Here is a 6,725-nt window from a genome sequence, read left to right on the forward strand (position 1 = left end):
GCGAAAGCCTCCACCCATATTAAAAACCTTGGGGTTAAATTCGGTAGCGACGAGAACGCCAGGATAAATCTTTCTGGGCTAGGCTCTTTAGCCTGTTCTTCCCGCTTCTTTGGGGGGACAGGTTGAACCCAGTTAAAAGAGGCATCACCTACCTACAGAGGAGAGAGGGTGGGCTGGATAGGATAAATCCAAGGGTTTTCTTTGACTCTTTGTTCCTAAAAGTTAATTTTGGTGCCTGGACTCGGAGAACAGCTCCCTGTGGGTGAACAGTGTCAGGGACTGGATATTACCTTTTGCAGAGTCTTCGGTGCGAGGCGGCAGTCTCAAGAGGGGTCGATCGACTCGTGACTACCTCCCCCAGTACCTGGACTTTGGTCTCGGATGCCTGAAGAAGTGGGGTATAGAGAAGTCTTACATTCAGACTAAGACCAGGAAAGAGCTGTACTCCAGGGTATGGAAGACCTTCTTCTGTTTACAGCCCACACTGAAAGACTGCACGACCACCATCTTACAGGACAGTCTGGGGTTCCTTAACGCAGTGAGGCGCCCTCCTAAATTTTATGACACTGCTTGGCTGTCCTTGCATGAGAAGCTTTTAAAGAGAATCAAAAAATTTTGAGCGTGTCAGATTGTATGTGTCCCTTGGGTTGTCAGCAGGAAGAGACCATGGCACATTTTATATCAGAGTGCTGGGGAGGGGGAAAAATATGGCAGGAAATATCCCGTAAGCTAAAAATCCCACGACTGCAGTCTCTAAAATACCCAGATATCATCTATGGGGTGCCATCTAATGTAGGTGACATTGACCGGGGGACCATGTATCTCATCATTACCGTCATCAAGTACTATCACTGGAACCAGAACCAGAGCGTCCATCAGTAACGAGCCATTCCAGCGCACAAAAGCAGTGACCCTCATCATGTCAGAGCTGAGGTGGAGCAAATCCCTGGAAGTCAGGAAAAATAGGAACAACCTGACATTTTTGGGATTTGATGATACTTTTAATGCAATTGAATTATGTTTGATGGGTATTATTTTTCTTTCCTTTTAACACAAATGGACTCATGATATATTGAAATTATGAGTTTACTCTGTAGGGGAGGGTATGATTTCTGTTTAACGACCATTGTTTTTCAAACGTTTTTTTGGAAATGTATATTTCTGTTTGCTTTTACTAATAAAAATTGCCTCCTGTGTACGAGAATATAACTACTATAATACTGCCTCCTATGTACAAGAATATAACTACTATAATACTGCCTCCTATGTACAGGAATATAATTACTATAATACTGCTCCTATGTACAATACTATAACTACTATAATACTGCCTCCTATGTACAGGAATATAACTACTATAATACTGCTCCTATGTACGAGAATATAACTACTATAATACTGCCTTCTATGTACAAGAATATAACTACTATAATACTGCCTCCTATGTACAAGAATATAACTACTATAATACTGCCTCCTATGTACAAGAATATAACTACTATAATACTGCTCCTATGTACAAGAATATAACTACTATAATACTGCCTCCTATGAACAAGAATATAACTGCTATAATACTGCTCCTATTTACAAGAATATAACTACTATAATACTGCTCCTATGTACAAGAATATAACTACTATAATACTGCTCCTATGTACAAGAATATAACTACTATAATACTGCCTCCTATGTACAAGAATATAACTACTATAATACTGCCTCCTATGTACAAGAATATAACTACTATAATACTGCCCCCTGTGTACAAGAATATAACTACTATAATACTGCTCCTATGTACAAGTATATAACTACTATAATACTGCTCCTATGTACAAGAATATAACTACTATAATACTGCCTCCTATGTACAAGAATATAACTACTATAATACTGCTCCTATGTACAAGAATATAACTACTATAATACTGCCTCCTATGTACAGGAATATAACTAATATAATACTGCTCCTATGTACAAGAATATAACTACTATAATACTGCTCCTATGTACAAGAATATAACTACTATAATAATGCCTCCTATGTACAAGAATATAACTACTATAATACTGCTCCTATGTACAAGAATATAACTACTATAATACTGCTCCTATATACAAGAATATAACTACTATAATACTGCTCCTATATACAAGAATATAACTACTATAATACTGCCTCCTATGTACAAGAATATAACTACTATAATACTGCCTCCTATGTACAAGAATATAACTACTATAATACTGCTCCTATGTACAAGAATATAACTACTATAATACTGCCTCCTATGTACAAGAATATAACTACTATAATACTGCTCCTATGTACAAGAATATAACTACTATAATACTGCTCCTATGTACAAGAATATAACTACTATAATACTGCCTCCTATGTACAAGAATATAACTACTATAATACTGCCTTCTATGTACAGGAATATAACTACTATAATACTGCATCCTATGTACAGGAATATAACTACTATAATACTGCCCCTATATAAAAGGATATGAGAGGTATAATACCGCACAGTAATGTTTATATGTTTAGCTATAAATTCTGACACATACGGGGAAGCATTTCCAGGATTGTCCATGTGCTGATGGCCCCTTCGTCTCTGCTGCTCCGTACTCCGGATTAGTGACCTGCACATGTATTGTGGCGTCATACGATGTGCTTGTATATAGCTGACAGGCCGCACACTGGATGCAACTGTTAGATTGTCCTGTGGACTGTGAGATGCCGCCCTGGGCTCAGCGCACGGAGTTGTGTTCCCATAGAAACAGCCGTATGCCTGATGGGAGCTGATCGGCACACAGAGGACTTCGAGGGGCTGCACCCTCCCCCCCAGTAATGCCTGTCACTAATTAAGTGGCCTGTAGGCGCTGAGTCTTCGTCACTGTCAGCAGAGAGCACAGGGGTGCAGTATTATACATAGGGATAATGTACAGGTGAACTATGAGGATGTTACAGATCAGCTCAATATCATACACTACGCAGCTGCTGCAGAACATCTTCAGGGAGCATCACATCATCACTAGGTATACGACATCATACAGTCAGGTCAATAAATATTGGGACATGGACACAATCCTAACATTTCTGGCTCTATACACCACCACAATGGATGTGAAATGTAACGGACAAGATGTGCTTTACCTGCAGACTGTCAGCTGTAATGTGAGGGGATTTACATCCAAATCAGGTGAACGGTGCAGGAATTACAGCAGTTTGCATATGTGCCTCCTACTTGTTAAGGGACCAAAAGTAATGGGACAATTGGCTTCTCCGCTGTTCCATGGCCGGTGTGTGTTATTCCCTCATTATCCCCATTACAATGAGCAGATACAAGGTCCAGAGGTCATTTCACGTCTGCTATTTGCATTTGGAATCTGTTGCTGTCAACTCTCAAGATGAGATCCAAAGAGCTGTCACTATCAGTGAAGCCATCATTAGGCTGAAAAAACACCACAAACCCATCAGAGAGATAGCAAAAACATTAGGCGCGGCCAAAACAACTGTTTGGAACATTCTTAAAAAGAGGGAACGCACCGGTGAGCTCAGCAAAGACCAAAAGACCCGGAAGACCACGGAAAACCACTGTGGTGGATGAGCGAAGAATTCTTTCCCTGGTGAAGAAAACACCCTTCACAACAGTTGGCCGGATCAAGAACACTCTCCAGGAGGTAGGTGTATGTGTGTCAAAGTCAACCATCAGGAGAAGACTTCACCAGAGTGACTACAGAGGGTTCACCACAAGATGTAAACCATTGGCGAGTCTCAAAAACAGGAAGGCCAGATTAGAGTTTGCCAAACGACATCTAAAAAAGCCTTCACAGTTCTGGAACAACATCCTATGGACAGATGAGACCAAGATCAACTTGTACCAGAGTGATGGGAAGAGAAGAGTATGGAGAAGGAAAGGAGCTGCTCATGATCCTAAGCATACCACCTCATCAGTGAAGCATGGTGGTGGTAGTGTCATGGCGTGGGCATGTATGGCTGCCAATGGAACTGCTTCTCTTGTATTTATTGATGATGTGACTGCTGACAAAAGCAGCAGGATGAATTCTGAAGGGTTTCAGGACAATATTATCTGCTCATATTCAGCCAAATGCTTCAGAACTCATTGGACGGCGCTTCACAGTGCAGATGGACAATGACCCAAAGCATACTGCAAAAGCAACCAGAGAGATTTCTAAAGGGAAAGAAGTGGAATGTTCTGCAATGGCCAAGTCAATCACCGGACCTGAATCCGATTGAGCATTTCACTTGCTGAAGACAAAACTGAAGGGAAAATGCCCCAAGAACAAGCAGGAACTGAAGACAGTTGCAGTAGAGGCCTGGCAGAGCATCACCAGGGATGAGACCCAGCGTCTGGTGATGTCTATGCGTTCCAGACTTCAGGCTGTAATTGACTGCAAAGGATTTGCAACCAAGTATTAAAAAGTGAAAGTTTGATTTATGATTATTATTATGTCCCATTACTTTTGGTCCCTTAACAAGTAGGAGGCACATATGCAAACTGCTGTAATTCCTGCACCGTTCACCTGATTTGGATGTAAATCCCTCACATTACAGCTGACGGTCTGCAGGTAAAGCCCATCTTGTCCGTTTCATTTCACATCCATTGTGGTGGTGTATAGAGCCAAACATGTCAGAATTGTGTCCATGTCCCAATATTTATTGACCTGACTGTATGAATCCTGCTCGTAGAGCTGAACGAGTTGTTACAATGTATCCATATTCTGTTCAATGCTCGAGTGAAAATGCTGAAAACCCATCCTGACCTAGCCCTGCTCACACAGCTGATGGGCTTGTTACTATGTGTCAGTGCAGCATTATCGGCCTGGTGTCCGGTACAGGAGAGGTTTGTGCTGCTGCGGTGTCTGGCTCCCAGAGGGGACGGTCTACACTGACACATTGTCACAAACAATCAGCTGTGTGAGCAGGACTAGATCAAGGGGAGCCTTCCGCCTCTGGATGTTATGTTCTCAGTATTAACCCCTTCACCCTTGTGCACAGGCTGTGTGTGGAACTGCTGCTCTGCCCCGCTGACATCAATAAAACCGAGCTGCAGTACCAGACACGGCCTGTGGACGAGGGTGGCGCTGTTTTTGAGCGATTTTATAATCCCGGACAACCCCTTCCCCTTTGACGGGGCCAGGTTTTGGGTGCAGTCTTCATTTTTATTTTTCCCACGATGCTCGCTGTGTGCAGGATGGCGCCACATGTCATCTCCCATAGAATGTAATGCAGAAAAAAATAAAATAAAATTAATTATTTGTGGGGCGAGGTTCGGGTTTATTTTTATTGTTTTTAATATTCAAAAGTTTTATTCTTTTTTTTTTGCATAGTGAAACCCATAACTTTATTAGTCCGTCACTCCGGCCACGTGGAACTATATTTTGGAGCACACTGCAGTTTTTATTGGTACCATTTTGGGGAACATGCAACTTTTTGATGATTTTTATTCACCTTTTTTGGGAGATGAGAAACCCAGACGTTCAGTCACTAACTCTGCAGACATTTCTGGATTAGAAGTAACGTTTTTTATATTATTGATGGGAAAAGCAGTTACTTTTAAATATTTGTGCTTTTTATAATTTTAAAGACTTTTATGAAGCTTTTTTTTTTACAGTTTCTCTAGTCCCACGGGGGAACCTGCGATCACACGATTTGACCCTGCCCCTGGGGCCGGCTTCTGACTGATCAGATGCTGCGGTCATGGATGACTGTGGCATCTGAGGGGTTAAAAGGGCCAGGATCGGAGTCATCCCCGCCACTGCCGGCAGGTGTCAGGCGTATGACACCCAATTCTGTCTTAAATGTCTATGAATCCCTTCAGATATTTTCAAAATCTCTGCCAGATGTCAGTGAATGGGAACCTTCTGGAGTCCGAGACCCCATCCTCCGCCACTGCTGAGGGTTTGTCGTGTCCTTTGCACTACGCGAGGAGCCCCCTGGGGGTCTGTTCACACTGTCCGGGCCCCGCACCCTGCAGGTCGCGGATGTCTCATGCGACTCGTGTTTTCCTCATTTGGTAATTACTTATAAATAAACACACCGGCTGTTAGAAATTGGCCCCTGGGGGCCCGATGCAGGTGAGGCGTGTCAAGCCAGTCCCTGTAGATCACTGCCCTCTAATTATAGAGTATAACACGGAGAGCGTCGCTCCGGGCGGAGACGTCATCAAGAGACATCCAGAAAAACAGAACGTCAAAAAGAAGGGATCCATGAGGCTGCCCCCTAGTGTTCAGCAGTACAGCCCACCGACTTGTCACCCAGCTTTCCCAGGGTCCTGAGAGCAAATCTAATTCACAAGAGGCAAACCTCTACTATTCCTTCTGGAAATCAAGCAGATGCATTGCTTCAATCTGTCACTACATTCAAGATATTTGCTTGCAGTCAATGAATAGAAATAGTATTTATTCCATTCTGAAGCTGAAAGCTTGTCTTTACCTAGTGCTGCTGTCACAGCTTAGGGTTTGTTACTACGTGTCAGTGTAGGTGAGTGCTAGCACCCTGCAGATAAGGACAGCAGACAGCTTTGCATGTGTTTGTGGTTCACAGAACTGATACGTAGTGACAAACCTTCAGCTGCAGCCAGGAATGCTCAGCACGGTTATTTTTCCTATACTGACACACTGTAACAAATTCTGCAGTAAACACTGAATCCGCTCGTTTTTCTGGTTTTGGGAAGCCATCTTCATGC

This window comes from Bufo bufo, chromosome 10 (genome assembly GCF_905171765.1).
Source record: "Bufo bufo chromosome 10, aBufBuf1.1, whole genome shotgun sequence".
In the NCBI taxonomy this organism is placed as follows: domain Eukaryota; kingdom Metazoa; phylum Chordata; class Amphibia; order Anura; family Bufonidae; genus Bufo; species Bufo bufo.